General features: G+C 40.3%; 1 long non-coding RNA gene across 2 annotated transcripts in view; it reads left to right on the top strand.

Annotated features, from left to right (window-relative positions):
- The window catches only part of LOC135094279 (uncharacterized), a 220,936-nt gene extending 202,852 nt beyond the window's left edge, over nucleotides 1–18,084 (top strand). For both annotated transcript variants that reach the window (XR_010263726.1, XR_010263727.1), the window contains 2 exons: nucleotides 2,923–2,967; nucleotides 16,660–18,084. This is a non-coding gene — a long non-coding RNA (uncharacterized LOC135094279). The remainder of the gene's footprint in view (nucleotides 1–2,922; nucleotides 2,968–16,659) is intronic.
- Nucleotides 18,085–18,480: the final 396 nt, after the last annotated feature.

The raw sequence follows: 18,480 nt of genomic DNA, 5'->3' as shown, positions 1-18,480 counted from the left end.
ACATCCTTTACTGAACAGACCAGCCAATCACCGCTCATTATGCAGTCAAGGCGCCCAGCTGGGGACCAATGGGAGGGCGTGATGGGCGGCGGCAACCAATAGCGTTGCGGCATTTGTGGCGATAACCCTGATTGGAAACGCGTGTGATTGGCTGTATTGGCGCGTTAAGCACAGGTGGGAACGAAGGTATAAATGGCGGTGATTTGCATGTGATTGTGGGTGATTGTGGTGGTGGTGGTGGTGGTGGTGGTGATTGTGTGGTGCTGGCTACTGTCTGTGTGGTGGTGGTGGTGGTGGTGGTGGTAATAGTACTGGTGTTGTTGTTGTTGTCAGTAGTAGTAGTTGTTGTTTGTTGTTGTTGTTGTTGTTGTTGTTGTTGTTGTGGCGGTGGTGGTGGTGGTAGTGATAGAGGTAAGGGTGATAAAATGATACTGGTAGTGAAAGTAGTAGTAGTAGTAGTAGTAGTAGTAGTAGTAGTAGTACCAGCACCAAGAGCAATAATAGTAGTAACAGTAGTAGTAGTAGTAGTAGTAGAAGAAAGAAGAAGAGGAGGAGGAGCAGTTTTGGTGATAGTAGTAGTGGTGATAATAGCGGTGGTGGTGGTGGTGGTGGTGGTGGTGGTGGTTAGGCTGATAAGAATCACAATCAGACTTGAGAATTACCGGGTTATCAGCTTCCTACCGCTGCAATTTGTCCTCCCAGCGATGGAGAGATTGCCCAAGAGAGAGAGAGAGAGAGAGAGAGAGAGAGAGAGAGAGAGAGAGAGAGAGAGAGAGAGAGAGAGGGAGAGGGGATGAATATAGTGTCAGTGTGAATGGGTGTTTAATAAGTCGTATTAGTTCCACATATCCACATGCTCACCTTATCCAAACACTTATCCACTTACGCACAAAAATATTGACTCCTACACACTTATATACCCACAAAATACACACAAATATACCCACACATACCCAAAAATACCCAAAAATATACCCACACATGCCTACATAGCTAGAAATACCCACATATACTCAAAAAATACCCACAAGTTTACACACACACACACACACACACACACACACACACACACACACACACACACACACACACACACACACACACGCTACACCTTAACGCAGCCTTACCCAACCTTACCTAGTCTCACCCTACCCCACCTCTGCCTCACCCTGACCCATGGCCCACCCGGTCAGCGCGCGAGCCCCCAGGTGACCTCCGCCCCATGAAAACAATACAAGGCAGGTCTTACGGGGCACAAACTCCTGGTGGGGTCAGAGAAAATGTTTGTGCTGAGTGTGAGAAGTATGCAAGAGGGTGGTGGTGGTGGTGGTGGTGGTGGTGGTGGTGGTGGGGGGTGTGGGAATAGGACGTGGAGAGAAAGGGTTGATGCTAAAGGGAGAGAAGAGAAAGGAAAGGGAAGAGATAAGTACGAGGATAAAAGAAAAAAAGTTTACTTGTTTTGAGGGAAAGATTAAATAGAGAGAGAAGAGAGAAAGAAGGAAACTATTAGGATGAGAAAATTATATAATGAGATATGTTTACTTATTTGGGAGGAGAGGAGAGGAGAGGAGAAGAGAAAGGAGATATGCTGAAGAGAAAGGAGGGGAAAGAAATGGAGAAGGAAAGTAGTAGGTGAAAGAAAAGTAGGATTTGCTTACTTATTTGGGAAAAAGAGAAAGGGGAAAGGCTGAAGAGAGAGCAAGGAAAAAAAGGAAAAGGAATAGAAAGGAAAAAAAAAACATGACAAAACACAAGATTTATTTACGTAATTGGGAGAATAGAGGAAAGGAAAAAGAGTGAGGAGAGAGAGAGAAAAGAGAAAGAAAAAGAGTAGAAAGATAAAATAAAGATTAGAAAGAAAAAAAAACACTTATTTGCAGGATAACAAATGGGGGAAAAAAGTAAAACTGAGGAAAGAGAAGAGAAAAATGAAAGATAATAAAAAGAAAGTGAAAAGATGAGGAAAATAAAACACTTCATTGCATTTCTTTACATATATTTATTAATCTATCTTTTCATATTTGTACAAGATTACGTTAGGCTTCTAATATCCCTTCTCTTAATAGGCAGATGTATTTATGTTTGTCGTAGAAAGAGGAGGAAAGGAGATAAATAAAGGAAGGATGATAAAGTACAAGAATAAGGAAGAATAGGATGTGTAGAGAGGAAGGGAAAGTGGGAAGGAAGTGAGAGAGAGAGAGAGAGAGAGAGAGAGAGAGAGAGAGAGAGAGAGAGAGAGAGAGAGAGAGAGAGAGAGGAACAAAAGAATGGAGAAAGTCAAGGAAAATAAGCAGAGAGAGAGAGAGAGAGAGAGAGAGAGAGAGAGAGAGAGAGAGAGAGAGAGAGAGAGAGAGAGAAAATGCAAATAAGACAATGAAGAAATAAACATAAAAAAGGAAATAGAAAAATAAGAAAGGTGGAAGAAAGTAAAAGTAGGAGAGGAAAGAAAACAATGAAGAGAGAGAGAGAGAGAGAGAGAGAGAGAGAGAGAGAGAGAGAGAGAGAGAGAGAGAGAGAGTATCCGTGAGTCGTGTCCTTCCTGCTGTGACCAACAAACACTAACTGATGCCAAGCCTGTTATTACAACGCCGCGCCATCTACCCCCTCCCCCTTCCCTTTCCCCTTCCCCTCCCACTGGACCCTCCCCTACCCCCTAGATCCTCCTCTTTCCCCCCTTTGGACCCTTACCTTGCGGCCTAGTGTGTGTGTGTGTGTGTGTGTGTGTGTGTGTGTGTGTGTGTGTGTGTGTGTGTGTGAAAGAAAACTCATCTGGTAATGGATGTTCTTGAGTGTGTGATTCTCTCTCTCTCTCTCTCTCTCTCTCTCTCTCTCTCTCTCTCTCTCTCTCTCTCTCTCTCTCTCTCTCTCTCTCTCAAATAAACAGGTGAGACGCGTGCTTAATTAACTGTCTATCTTCCACAGGTAAACATGGCCAGCTGATGATGCAGTGTCCGGTGCTGCCCACAGGTGAGAGAGAGAGAGAGAGAGAGAGAGAGAGAGAGAGAGAGAGAGAGAGAGAGAGAGAGAGAGAGTATTGTGATATATATAGTAAAAATCAAGTTAGGTTGAATGTAATTTCTCTTAATTTGTTTTTAATTCTCTCCTTTTCTCATTCTTTGTTTTATTTACTTTTCCTTTTCCTTTCTTTCAATTTTCTTCTTTTTTTGTCTTCCTTTTCTTCGTTTTCTTCGTTATGTCTCAATCTCTCTCTCTTCTCTTTCCTCCTCTCAAAATTTTTATTACTTCCCATCTTTCTTGCTTCTTTCTCCCATCTCTCTCTCTCTCTCTCTCTCTCTCTCTCTCTCTCTCTCTCTCTCTCTCTCTCTCTCTCTCTCTCTCTCTCTCTCTCTCTCTCTCTCTCTCTCTCTCTCTCTCTCTCTCTCTCTCTCTCTCTCTCTCTCTCTCTCTCTCTCTCTCTCTCTCCGCACAAGAATAAACAAATACCTGAGTGATCATTACAGGTGAGAGAGAGAGAGAGAGAGAGAGAGAGAGAGAGAGAGAGAGAGAGAGAGAGAGAGAGAGAGAGAGAGAGAGAGAGAGAGAGAGAGAGAATTAACACTTATCTATCATTATCACTGTCTGCTAGAAAATTTCACTATCCACTCGTATCTAATCCACAATTCACTATCTTCATCTTTATCTTTATCCTGAAACACTATTTTTATCACTATTTTTTTTATTTTTTCGTTATTTTTGTTAGGTCTCTGTGTCATTATTCTTATCTTTATCACTGCCATTCTCACTGCCATTATCACTGTCATTATCACTGCCATTATCATTTTCTTTTATCATTTTCTTTTATCCAATCTTGACAACCTTCATCCACTAGTCACTGTTTTCATCCACCCATCACTGTCTTTAAGGTGTAGTCACTATTTCATACTACACTATCATCATCACTGTCCACCAGTCACAACACCGTCACAAAATTTTTCTTTTAATCCTGAAGCTAATTCTCTTTTCATCCACTAAATTCTAAGTAGGAGGATCTGAACACTTATCCAATACCGCATGTGGAATTTAGCCGCAATCCACCAGCGTTTCCAATACAATCCTTTATCCAGCACAATCCAACCCTTTATCAACACAAATTAACCCTTTATCAACACAAATCAACCCTTTATCAACACAATTAACCCTTTATCAACACAAATTAACCCTTTATCAACACAATCAACCCTTTATCAACACAATCAACCCTTTATCAACACAATCCAACCCTTTATCAACACAATTCAACCCTTTATCAACACAGTCAACCCTTTATCAACACAATTCAACCCTTTATCAACACAGTCAATCCTTTATCAACACAATCCAACCTTTATCAACACAACCCTTTATCAACAGAATTCAACCCTTTATCCACACAATCCAAGCCTTTATCAACACAATCAACCCTTTATCAACATAATCAACCCTTTATCAACATAATCAACCCTTTATCAACACAAATTAACCCTTTATCAACACAAATTAACCCTTTATCAACACAAATCAACCCTTTATCAACACAACCCTTTATCAACAGAATTCAACCCTTTATCAACACAAATTAACCCTTTACCAACACAATTCAAGCCTTTATCAACACAATCCAACCTTTATCAAAAGAATCAAGCCTTTATCAACACAACCCTTTATCAACACAACCCTTTATCAACACAAATTAACCCTTTATCAACACAAATCAACCCTTTATCAACACAAATCAACCCTTTATCAACAAAACTCAACCCTTTATTCAATTTAATCCAACACAGTCCAACCCTTTATCCAACCCTTTGGCCACATTTACCCTCTTCTCTCCCACAATGCAATATCACTTTCAAAATCGTGCAAGCAACCACTCCCTACCCCCCTCCCCTCTCTTTCCCTCTCCCTCTCATTATCTCTCTCCTCTCTCTCTTCTCCCTCTCCCTGCTCTCACTATCTTCGCACTGTCTTCACTATTCTTTCCCCTTTCCCCTCTCCCCTTCCTCTCTGCTATAATCACTCTTCTTTTTCCCCTCTTCTTTCTTTTCCTTCTTCTTCTTCCTCTTCTTCGTCTCCTTTCCTCTATTTTTTTTTCTTTTGATTATATTTGTACTACTATGCGGTTCTCTCTCTCTCTCTCTCTCTCTCTCTCTCTCTCTCTCTCTCTCTCTCTCTCTCTCTCTCTCTCTCTCTCTCTCTCTCTCTCTCTCTCTCTCTCTATTTCACTCTGCATACCTTCGTTCCTCACTTAGCTTTTCTCTTTCCCTCCTCCTCCTCCTCCTCCTCCTCCTCCTCCTCCTCCTCCTCCTCCTCCTGGAAGAGTAATTGACGTATCGAGTCATTGTCGTGAAGATTGGGAGTGTTATTACGATGAGTATCAGGAGGAGGAGGAGGAGGAAGAGGAGGAGGAGGAGAAGAAGAAGAAGAAGAAGAAGAAGAAGAAGAAGAAGAAGAAGAAGAAGAAGAAGGGAAAAAGAAAGTTGATGATGGTAATGATGATGATGATGATGATGAAAAGAAGGAAAGGAAAAGAAAAAGAGGAGGAGGAGGAGGAGAAAGGAGAAGAGAAAGATTGAAAAGGATGGGCAAAGAGAGACCAAGAGAAGAACATGTAGGAAGAAGAGAGAGAAAGGAGAGAAAGAGGAGGAGTAGGAGGATATAAGATAGAAAGGAAGGGAGGAGGAGAAAATAGGAATGATGAAAGAGACAAATAGACAGAAGAGAAGGGAGAAAGGAAAGTAAAGAGAAAGAAGAAAAGGAAGAGGAAAAAAAGAACAGGAAGACGAAGATGGAAGAAAAAGAAGAAAGGAAAGAAAGGAAAATCACAATTAAAAAGGTATTACTTAAAAATTTATAAGCAAAAATTGTAGTGATGAATGTAAATGATTGTGGTGGTGATGGTGGTGGTAGTGGTGATAGTGAAAATGATGGTGATGAATGGTGATGATAGTGGTGATGGTGGTGGTGGTGATAGTGGTGATGGTGATGATGGTGGTGGTGGTGATGGTGATGATGGTAGTGGTGGTGATGGTTGGTAGCACTAATAGTGATGATTTAAATCCCAACCACCACCATTTCTTTAAAGGGGCCATCTGATAAAATCACCCTTACTTCTCCCTCTCCCTCTCTCTTCCTTCTCTCCCTCCTCTCCTTCTCTCACTCTCTTCATTCTTTTCCCTCACTCTGTTTATTTTACCTTTTCTTCCTTCCTTCCTTCACTTTTTCTTCTCTATACCGTCTTAGCTTCTCTTTCCTTATTCCTCTTCTTTTATTTCTCCCCTTTCTTTATTCTTTTCCTATTCTCCCTTTCGTTTTCTTCTCTTCTTTCAGTCCCTCTTTTCTTCTCTCTTGCTTCTTTTGCTTCTCTTCCTTCTTTCTATTCAATTCCCCTTCTATTCTTCCCTATTTTCCATCTTCTCTTTCTTCATTTCTCCCCTCTTCACCATTTTAACCCTTTCCTCCCCGTTCCTCACCCTTTTCAGTCTCCTTCATTTCCTCTACCACCCCTCCCCACCCCATTTTTCTCTTCCCTTTTCTCCCCTTTCTCTCCCTCGTTTTCTCTCCCTTGAAGTCCTCGTATCGATTTCTCTTCCTCCACCCGACCTCTCTCTCTCTCTTCCTTCCTTCCATCCTTCTCTCCCTCTCTCCACCCAGCCAGCATTCCTTCCCTCTGTTCTCTCCTTCTTCACATCATCTTATCACCTCTACTAGTATATAATTTTCTCCTCGCTAAGACAGAGGTGATGACAACACCAAGTTACCGACCCTTCCTCTGCACCACCGCCCGATGCACCGCCGCCACGGGACGCTAGGGAGAAATTAATGTTCCCTAGGGTAAATTTGACGAGTGTTTAGGGAAATTTTGGCGAGATTTAGGGTAGGTTTTCTGGTCTAGGGTTAATTGCTATGGAGTTAGAGATGGTTTTGGAACGTCTAGGGAAGAAGAGGGGAGATGATGATAGTGAGGGAAGAGAGGAGGAGGAGGTGATGGTTGTAGCGGATGTGGTCGCGAAAGAGGAGGAGGAGGAGGAAGAGAAAGAGGAAAAAGAATACAGAAAAACAAAGAACAGTAGCATAAAGGGGGAAGACGAATGGAAGGAAAGGAACTAGGGAGGAAGGTAATGATGATGAAGAGGGGGAAGGAGGAGGAAGAGGAGGTGGAGGGAGGAAGATAAAAAACAGGTGCAGAGGTGAAGGAAATGAAGGGTAAGTAAAGGAAAGAGATAAATGAGGTGAAGAGAAGAATAAGAACAAGGTGCTTCATCAACAACAGAGAGAGAGAGAGAGAGAGAGAGAGAGAGAGAGAGAGAGAGAGAGAGAGAGAGAGAGAGAGAGAGAGAGAGAGAGAGAGACCTTTACTCCTCTTTTCTCCCCTTCCCTAATATCTTCGTTCTAATTTCTCTCATTACAATAGAATTCTACCTCAGACTCCCCCGCAAAGTATCATTAAATATTTTTCATTTCCTGCCTCTGGTTTGCTGGAGGGAGACGTGAGGTGGGCGGGGAGAAACCTTGTCTCATTTCTGTCCTGTCCTCCCACCCGTACATTGGTAATAAGCAGATCAGGTTGACTCGTTATCACCAAAAAGAGTTTTTTTTTATTATTAAGTTTGTTTTGTATGTTAGTTTTTGTTATCATCCTTATCTCTCTATTTATTTTTTCTATCTTGTTTGTGTTTTTTTTTTATCTAGCTTGTCTTTCTATGTACTTCTCCTGTTGTCATGTTTGTTTATCTTCTTTCTTTTCTTTCTATCTATGTGTCTGTTCTGTTTGTGTTTCTCTCTCTCTCTCTCTCTCTCTCTCTCTCTCTCTCTCTCTCTCTCTCTCTCTCTCTCTCTCTCCCCCCCCTTCCTTCCTTTCTTCCTTCCTTCCTTCCTTCCTTCCTTCCTTCCTTCCTTCCTTCCTTCCTTCCTTCCTTCCTTCCTTCCTTCCTTCCTTCCTTTCTTCCCCTAAAAAATGTTATATTTGCTTTCGCTTCCTTTTTCTTATCTTTTCTCATTCTTCCATCTTTCTCTACTTCCTTCTGTTCTTCTCCTCCTCTTCCTTCCTTTCCTTTCCCTCCAAAAATTATTACTCTTCACTCTCCTTGTATCTCATTTTTTTATCTTTTCATTCTTCTCCCCATCTTTTCCTCCCCATTCTTCTCCTCTCCCTCTTCTCCCTTCCTTTCCTTTCCCCCCACAAAATTACTCAATCTACTCTTCTTCCATACATTTTCTCCCCCTCCTCACTCTTCCCTCCCATCGTTTCTCCATTCCCTCCTCCTCATTCTCCTTCCTCCCCTTCTCTTCCCTTACCATCAAAAATTACTTGCTTACTCCCCTTGCATCTTATTTCTTCTCTTTCTCATCTTTCCCTCCATCCCTCCCTCCTCCCCCTTCCTCCCTCCCTCCCCCCACCCTTCCCTTCCCTCCTGAATAAGCTGTAGACACCAACTAATATTCTCGTTTATACCTTGAAGCATATTTGGTGTTGAGGAGCATTAGAAAGGCGACCTCCCTCCCCTCCCCCTCCCTTGCTACTCCCTTCCTCCCCCCTGCCTCTCCCTGCCTTCTGTTATACTCTTTTTCTTTTTCTCCCTCTCCCCTCGTGCCTTCCTTCTCTCTCTCTCTCTCTCTCTCTCTCTCTCTCTCTCTCTCTCTCTCTCTCTCTCTCTCTCTCTCTCTCTCTCTCTCTCTCTCTCGTTTTGTACTATTATTTTTGCTCCTGTTTTTGTTGTTATTCTTTTTTTTTTTTTTTTGTTTATTTCTTTTCCTTGTTTGTTTTTCTTTCTTCTTCATCATCATCATCATCATCATCATCATCATCATCATCATCATCTTCTTTTCTTCTTCTTCTTCTTCTTCTTCTTCTTCTTCTTCTTCTTCTTCTTCTTCTTCTTCTTCTTCTTCTTTTCTGATCCTGTTTCTCTTTATCTTCGTTTATTTCTCACTTTTTTTCATTATTTTTCTTTTTTTCATTTTCTTCATTTAATTTATTCATTTATTCATTCGCCCCATTTTTTCTTCCTCCTTCCTATTCTTTCTTTTTTCTTTACCTTCTTTCTTTCTTTCCTCATTTCTTTCATCGTTGTTTCTTTTCTTCCATTCACTTTATTAGGAAAAAATAGAGAATTTTTAAACAATTTTCATGTTTATTATCTTTTATTTATATAGTTTCTCTTCTCTCATTCTTCATTCTTCTTCTTCTTCTTCTTCTTCTTCTTCTTCTTCTTCTTCTTCTTCTTCTTCTTCCTTCTTCTCCTCCTCCTCCTCCTATTTATCTTGTCTACACACCTTCTCCTTCACTCTTCATTATTCCTACACGTTCTCTTCTCCTTTCTCCTGTTTATCATATTATCTCTTCCTCTCCCTCCTTCGTCCTTCATAATTTCCTTCTTCCTTAATCTTCTTCCCTTTTTAGTCATTTCTTTATTTTTTTTTACGAGTTACGCTTCTTTATCCTGTTTGTTATATTATCTCTTCCTCTCCTTTCATCGTTATTTCCTTCTTTCGTTATCATATCACATTTTTATTAATTTGTTTATTTTTTTAGGTGTCGTGTGTTTAAGTTAGGTTTGTTGTAGTTATGGTTGCGTTAAGTGTGGCCTGTTATCTCTTCTACTTAAATGAGTCACTACAGATGAGAAAGTGAATAAATGAATGAGTTGTTAAGTAAAATTGATTAATAATGAAGAAATAAATTAATTGTCTTCTCTTTTCACTACTACTATTACTACTACTACTACTACTACTGCCACAAGCATTACTACTATTGCCGCACGCACACATCTACACACACACACACAGGTGCCCAAACAAGCAATTAGAGATGCAAACCCCATGTCTAATCACCTCCTAATTGCCATTGTCCCAGGTAGACGAACACACCATCATATTAGTTAATCACTGCAGACAGGAGGTGCAGGAAAGGAGATGACGAGGAGGAGGAGGAGGAGGAGGAGGAGGAGGAGGAGGAGGAGGAGGAGTGACGAGAACTAAGATAGCATTTAATCATAGCATAGTGAGAGAGAGAGAGAGAGAGAGAGAGAGAGAGAGAGAGAGAGAGAGAGAGAGAGAGAGAGAGAGAGAGAGAGAGAGAGAATACTAGGGAAAAAAAAAGTGAAAGTAGGGAAAGAAATTTAATGGAAAAATAGAAGAGAGGTAAAGAAGGAGAAGGAATAAGAGAACGAATAATGGGAAAGAAGATGGAAGAGGAAGAAGAAGGGATAAAAGTAAGGAAGGAATAGAATGGGGAAGAAGAGTAAATAGGCAAGGAAGAGGAGAAGAAAACGAATACTAGGAAAGGAAATAGAAAATGAAGAGAGGGAGGTGGAAAGAAGAGAAAAAAATAATGGAAGAAGAGGAGATGGAATGCAAAAAGAAGTAGGTGATAAAGATGAAAAATAAAGAATAAAGAATAGGATAAGAAAAAAATGCGCTAGATAAAAAGTAAAAGAGAAATAACAGATGATGAGAAAATGAAAGAAAATGAAAGAGAGGAAACAAGAAGATAAGAAAAAGCAACTGGAAAAAATACAAAAATGAATACCAAAAAAAAAAACAAGAGGGAAACAAAAAAAAAAAAAATCAGAAATAGAAAGAAAAAATGGAATAAAAACAGAGAAAGAACAAGAGAGAAAAAAATAAACGAACAGAGAAACAAAAACACCGAGAAGAACTAGAGAATCAGAAAAGACGATAACGTAAAACAGGAAGAGAGAAAAGAAAAGAAGGAAAGGGGGAAAGGGAGAAGAGGGAGAGAAGATAGCCAATTATTTTCTGTGTGGGGCAATGATATGATCTAGTAATAAGTAAATGGTGCACAGGCGGGGCGCTCTGAAAGATAGCCGGCCAGATGGACAGATAACTAGAGAGAGAGAGAGAGAGAGAGAGAGAGAGAGAGAGGGTATAGTAGGAATCGAAAATACAATAATAAATAAAAAAAAAAGGAAAGAGGAAATGAATTATTTAATTGATTTATGGAAGGTGGGAAAATAATAAGGAAAAGGGAAAATAACGAATGCAAAGGAAGTGGGAAATAAAAGTTATAAGAGTATTTGAATAAAAGAAAGGGATAAAGATGGAGAGGATGAAAGTATCGAGGAAGAAGGAAAATCGAAAAATAACTAACAACAACAAAAGAAAGAAAGAAAGAAAAGGTAAGAAAAGAACGAGTAAGAATGAAGATAAAAGTAACGAAAGGAAGAAAAGAAAAGCAACAACAACAACAACAACAACAACAACAACAACAACAACAACAACAACAACAGCAAAAACAGAAAGAAAGAAAGAAAAGAAAAAGCCTGGAAAAAGAAACAGAGAGAGAGAGAGAGAGAGAGAGAGAGAGAGAGAGAGAGAGAGAGAGAGAGAGAGAATATCACAAGCATTCCCTTCTAGCATAATGATCATATACCTCGCATTTCTCGTACAAATATCATCATAAGTAGATTTAATTAGCTCAGGTAGTGTTTTTTGCCTCATTAGAGCCGGCCCCAGGTACGCCAGGTGAGGTAAAAACTGGCCTGGTGCGCGAGACTCGGTACAGGTGAAGAGAAATGAGGTAATGAAGAAATTAAGCTGAAAAAAAAAAAAATTGCCAAGAGAAAGGAACATTTGAGGCGAAGAAATAGGGGATAATGAAAATGTGCTAAAGAGAGAGATGGAGGAAGGGAGAGAAGGAAAGAGATGGAAGTGAAGGGAGGGAATGAAGGAGGTAGTGAATGACAGGTAGATACAAAGACAGTTATTAGACAGGTGAATGAATAGGCATACAGACAGATAAACATTTAGTGGCACTGACAGACAGACAGACAGACAGACAGACAGACAGACAGACAGACAGAGAGACAAACAGGCAAGCGAACACATAGGTAAACAGAAAGACAAATAGACAAAGAAACAGACACACAGGCAAACTAAAGGGCAGAGAAACAGATAGATAGACAGAAGCAGACAAATATAAACTTTAACAAAATAGATAAGAAAGCAAATATATTGACAAATGAAAAGATAGACAAAGTTATGCAAATAGACAGTGATAGATAAATAGATAGATAAATAAACAGGTAGATACATAGACCAAAAAAAATCTAAACTAACAAATTACAGATAGACAAACAAATTGACAGACAGACTTTGAAAAACAGACAAAAAAAAATAACAAAATAATAGACAGTTAAATACAAATAGACAGATGGATAGAAAGGCTAGCAATTTAAGACAGACAGACAGACAGACATGCACTAGATAGGCAGAACAGTATGCTAATGACTGGACGGGAAAAACTCACCTGTCCAGAGAGACTTACTTGCGTTTACCTGGATTTCAAAGTTTAAAGGGCAGAGAAGGTTAAAGGGAGAACTGATATCGATAATTCACCTTAATAGTGTTTGGCAACCCTCATTATTATCCTCTCTCTCTCTCTCTCTCTCTCTCTCTCTCTCTCTCTCTCTCTCTCTCTCTCTCTCTCTCTCTCTCTCTCTCTCTCTCTCTCTCTCTCTCTCTCTCTCCAAATTTTCATCATATTTTCTTTCATGTTTATATTCTTTTTCGTTATTTTCTTTTTTTTTTTTGTTTTGCATTTTTATTTTCATTTTCGTGTGTTACTCATATCTAAGCTCCCTCTCCCTTTCCCTCTTCCTCTTCCGCCTTTCCCTTCCCTTCCCCCCTTCACTTCTCCACTAAACACGAATAATAACTAAACAACACACCTTTACCTACAACTTAATTACCTCTCTTACCTGTCAGATGTACCTGGATTTTACTCTTAATATCTCCTCCCTTTACCTTTGCTTACCTTTCTTTAATTAGATTTCTTGTACGTGTATTTGTAGCTGTACTATATTTTTGGCTTAATTTTGAGTGACTGTGTTGAGAGGAAGAGTGATGAAAGAGTGATTAAGAGATGATAAAGGAAGGGAAAGAAGAGAATAAGGGATGATAAATTGTAAGGTGAAGGGAGGACCCAAATAAAGGTAGCAATTAATGTAAACTTACCTGCCCATCAACCCTTCCTCTTTTTCTCTCTCTCTCTCTTTCTCTCTCCTCCTCCCTTCCCTCCCTCCTTCCCAGTTCCTTCCTCTCTCTTCTAGCCTACGTTCTCCTTTTTTTTTTTTCTTTCTCATTATGTTCTTTCTTCCTCTTCCTGTCTCCTTGCCAATGTTTATTTTCTACTTTATTTTATTTTGTTTATTTTTTATTTCTTTTCTTTCGTCCTCTCTACATTTCTTTCTCTTCGCGTTTTAAATTTTACTCTCTTCTTCCTTTATCTACATATCTCCCAGTCCTCTCTCTCTCTCTCTCTCTCTCTCTCTCTCTCTCTCTCTCTCTCTCTCTCTCTCTCTCTCTCTCTCTCTCTCTCTCTCTCTCTCTCTCTCTCTCCACCATCCCTTCTTCCGCTTCTCTCCCTTCCCTCTTCTCTGCTGACCTTCCTTCCTTCCTTCCTTCCTTCCTTCCTTCCTTCCTTCCTTCCTTCCTTCCTTCCTTCCTTCCTTCCTTCCTTCATTCCCCCTTCTTCCTTTCCTTCCCTCCCTCCCTCCCTCCCTTTTCTCTCCATTTCTATTATCTTCCTGATCCCTTTTTCTCTCTCTATCTCCTATTTATCACTCCTCTCCCTTTCTTCCCTATTTTTTTCCTTTCAGTCTTCTATTCCCTTCCCTCTATCCCCATTCTTCCATCTCTCTCTTATTCCAATCTTCCATATCTCTTTCTCTCCCCATCTCTCGTATCCTTCCTTCTCACCTCTCCATTCCCTGTATCCTTGCCTTCAACCTCTAATCCTAATCCATCTTTCTTCCTATTCCCTATTCACCCATCCACCCACCTCTCCCTCATCCTCCCGCCTCCCACCGCCCTTACCTGGCCAAATGAGCGATCTGGTAATGAATTCACCTGTATAGCTTCGGGACGCGGCGACCAATGCTAATCACCATGCAGACAATGCTAACCCATGTACCTGTGTGATCTATGGGCCCTCCTCAGGTGAGCCGCCCATCAGCAGGTGTGGGCAGGTGTGGAGCGGCTATGGGCAGTGTGGGTGGTGTGGCTGGAGGTGTGGAGGGGAGTAAGGTACGGTAATTAAGGTGTAGGTGTGTGAATGCAGGTGTGGGGTGTATGTGTGGATTGCGTGTGTTGGTTTTAGGTGTGTTTTGGTGAATAGAATGAGGATTTGATGTGTGTGTGTGTGTGTGTGTGTGTGTGTGTGTGTGTGTGTGGATAGGATGGGAGTGTAGGTGTGTGTGTGGGATTGTGGGTATTTGCGTGTGTTTTGATGTGGGTGTATGAAGGGGGATAGGAAGATAGGTAAATGGAATAGATGGACAAAATATGATGATGAGGTAGGCAAGGTAAGGAACGATAAAGGGGAGAAGCAAAAAGGGTAAGATAAGTAAAGAAAATGGAAGACGAGGAAAAAGTTTGTGTAGTAGTGAGTTTATCTTTATCATTATCATCATCAGCGCTATTTTTATTCATTTTGTTCCTTTCCCTCTCCTCTCTCACTAACACACACACACACACACACACACACACACACACACACACACACACACACACACACACACACACACACACACACACACACACACACACACACACACACACACACACACACACACACACACTCCTACCACCCTCTCCCCAGCACACGCCCCTACAAACACACCAACACACACACGCGCACCCCGGACACACCACCACCTCCCCCACACCACACACACACACACACACACACACACACACACACACACACACACACACACACACACACACACACACACACACACACACACACACAGACAGACACCCCTACAAACACACAGTAACTCCCAAGCACACCACCTCTACCATGACCCCTCCCCCTCTCCCTCTCCCTCCACCCCCATCCCCGCCCCCCAGCCGACAATGACAAATCAGCCAGGGAGAATTGTATTGCAAATGAGTGCTAGCCAGTCATTGCTCCCCTGCGGCGCAAGCTTTCGGCCCTGGGGAGGAGACGGGGGGAGGGGTGAAGGAGGGGGAGGAAGGGTCGGCGTAGGTGAAAGGGTTGCCCGGGAGAGGGAGAGAGAGGGAGAGGGAGGGAGACTAGAGTTGGGTAGCGAAAGATGGAAGGGAGGAAGGGAAGGGAGAGGATAAGAAGGATGGTTAAGGAATAAAGAAAGGAGTGAAGAAGGGAAGATGACTAGAGAAAAGAGGAAGAGGAGAGGGAGGAAGGGATTAGGAAAGGAGGAAGGGAGGAAGAGGGGAAGAAGCAAGATGGTTAAAGGAAAGAAGGAAGGGAGGAAGAGAAACGAGAGGGAGGAGAGGGAAGAGAAGGATGATTAAGGAGAGGAAGAGTTGGGAGGAAGAGAACAAGAGGGAGGAGGAGGAGGAGGAGGAGGAGGAGGAGGACAAGGACGAGGGAGGAAAAAGAAAGTCATGGAGGGAGGGAGAAGAGGATAATTGTAGCGAGGGAATGAAGAGAAAGAGAGGAGAAAGAATTGAAAGAGTAAATAGATGAAGAAGAGAGAGAATAAAAAAATGAGAAAAGACAAAGGGAGGAGGAAGAAAAGGAGCTACGGAGAATGAATAAACAAAGGAAAGAGAAAACACATGTAAACAGGAAGTAATAAAATAGAATGAGATAGAAGAAAAGAAAAGAATAAAACAGGAATAATGATGAATGGCAGAGAAGAAGAGAAAAGAAAGAAAATGGAAAGCCGGAGGAAGGAATGAGGTGAAGGAAAGAAAGAAGAGGAGAGAAAGCTACAGTGGAAGAGAGAGAGAGAGAGAGAGAGAGAGAGAGAGAGAGAGAGAGAGAGAGAGAGAGGGGGGAAGTATGGAGGAGGAGGGAAGAAAGGAAGGAGCAAGTTTGGGAAAAAAAAAAAATGTGGTTGTATATTGATGTTTTTCTAGTTGTAAAATTTATCGCCTTTGTCAATATTATTTGTTGTTATTGTTATCGTTACTGGTTCTGTTATTCTTGTTCTTGCTCTCGTCCTTATTATTATTATTATCATTATTATTGTTGTTGTTTTTGTTTTAGTTGTTGTTGTTGTTGTTGTTGTTGTTGTTGTTGTTGTTGTTGTTGTCATCGCCCTTGTTATGAAGGAAAAAGAAAATGCTAAAGAACAAACAGCTTTTTTCTCATTTCTTCTTTTTCTCTTTAAGATTATTTTCACTAACTTGCAATAATTCTTACCATTTTTATTTTTGACTTTCTGCTTCTTTCCTCTTTGTTACTTTAGTATTCATTTATTTACACAAGCGTTTATGTATCTATCTACTTATCTATCTATCTATCTATATCTATTTACCTTTCCTTTCATCTTTTTTGTTTATTTGTCTGTTTCTTTTTTTCATTCTTTCTATTTACCCACCAATCCTTTATCTTTTTCAGTCTATCTGTAAGTCTATCTATTTGTCTGTATGTCTACCTATCTACCTACCTGTTTGTCTATCTATTTACCTGTCAGTCTTTATATCTCTCTATCTATCCGTTTAGTTACTTTCCATTCATCCACTTAACACATCCACTAATTGACACCATCCACCTACCTGTCCACTCACCTGTACACCCAATAGCTTATCCATCTATCCACTCATTCACCAGTTTGTGTATTCATAGCTTTCCCCTCCCCGCTGAATCTCTCCCCCCACCAGCGCTCCCTAACCCCCTTACTGTTACTTTGATTTCTGTAACAAACTTCTTTTTCTCCTTCCCAGACTCACCCAGACAAGAAGTTCCCTACCTTCGCTCAGTGACAACCCTGAAATGTCATGATAAGTTTAAACAGCGTTAACAGTGATGAATATAGAACGAGTTAATAGGGGAAAGTTATTTGTGAGAAGTGTAAAGGAGGAATAAGAAGAGGAGTAAGAAGTAAGAAGTAAGAAGAGGAGAATATACGAAATGGATGTAGAGATGGAGGAGGAGAAGGAAAAGAAGAGGGAAATTATTGTGTGATATATGTAGAAAAGAAGGAGGAGGAGGAATAGAAATAGGAGGAGAAGGAAAGAATAGCTTGGGATGAGTGTAGAAGAAGAAAAGGAGGAGGAACAAGGAACAGGAGTAGAAGGGAAAAAAAAGTCTTCGTCATTGTAAAAGAGGAGAAGAAAGAAGGGAAAGAGGAATAGGAGTAGTAGTAAGAGAAGGGAAAAAAGAGTGTGTGTGTGAGATGAATGTAGAAGAGGAGAAGGAGGAATAAATAGCAAAATTAAGAAAGTAGATGGGAAAATAAAAGAAAATGTGAGTGATATAAAACTTGGAGATGAAAGAAAATGAGGAGGAGAGGGAGAAGAAAGAGTTACGAATGTAGGAGATAGGGAAAAATAAAATAAAAGCAGGAATAACGTAAAAATTGGAGATAAAAAAAAGTAATGAATAAAATAAGTGAAAAAGCAGAAAAAAGGAAAACAGTAAATATGAATAAACAGAGACAACAAGAAATGGAAATAAATACAAAAAAAGGACATTGGGAGATGACACACGATCTAATAAATAAGGAATAACGAATAACAGAAATAAATAACAGGAAGTAGAAGAAAATAGAAAAAAAGAAAACACATTAAGGAAAACAGTTAGTGAAGGTCGATAATAAAATTTTACTACTTTCCTCATTGGCTGATTAGTTTCCTTAGCTTCTTTCTGATTGGCTGGTTGATTTGTGAGCTCTTCTGTGATTGGTCCATAATAATAACAAAGAAAAGCAAATGACAGTAACAAGAAGAAAAGAGCATGAATAAGAAAAGAAGAAGAAGAAGAGGGAGAAGAGGAAGAAGAAGAAGGAGAAAAAGAAAAGCAGAGAAGAAAAAGAATAAGATAAACAAGAGCAAGAAAAAGAAAGAAAAATGAAGAAGAGGAGGAAGAGAAAGAGAAATAGGAGGAAGAAGAAGAAGAAAAGGAGGGAAAGAAGGAAGGAGTGAACTTGAACAATTTAAAGAAAAAAAAACAAGAGAAAGAGAAATAACAAGAAGATAAAGAAGGAAAATAACAACAAACAACCACCACCATCATCAACAACAACAACAACAACAACAACAACAACAACAACACAGCCCACAAAAAGATAACGACATGAAAATTTAGGAAACCTTTAAAAATCGTGACCAAAACCACGCCATAGAACAGTGATACATACCGGAGGTCGTGTAGGGGGGAGGAGGAAGAGGAGGAGGAGGAGGAGGAGGAGGAAGAGGAGGAGGAGGAGGAGGAGGGTCAAAACTATGGAGTAAATGAGGCAGAGAAGAGGAAAAGGAAGGAGAGAAGACATTAGTAGAGGAGGAGGAGGAAGAGGAGAAGAAGAATGGGAATTTGATGGAAGAGGAAGAGGCAAAATATGGAATAATTGGAGGAAAGAGGAAAAAAGGCATTAATAAAGAAGAAAAAGGAGAAATAAAGAAGAAGGGTGTAGGAAAAATAGAATAATAACAATAAAAAGAAGAAGAAGAAGAAGAAGACATAATGATGATGATAAAGAAAATAAGAAGGTATACAAAGACATTATTAGACACGAAAAAGGAACCAAAGAATAATGAAAAAAAAGA

The sequence above is a fragment of the Scylla paramamosain genome, chromosome 45 (genome assembly GCF_035594125.1).
Source record: "Scylla paramamosain isolate STU-SP2022 chromosome 45, ASM3559412v1, whole genome shotgun sequence".
Lineage (NCBI taxonomy): Eukaryota > Metazoa > Arthropoda > Malacostraca > Decapoda > Portunidae > Scylla > Scylla paramamosain.
This window is presented reverse-complemented; position numbering and strand designations above follow the sequence as displayed.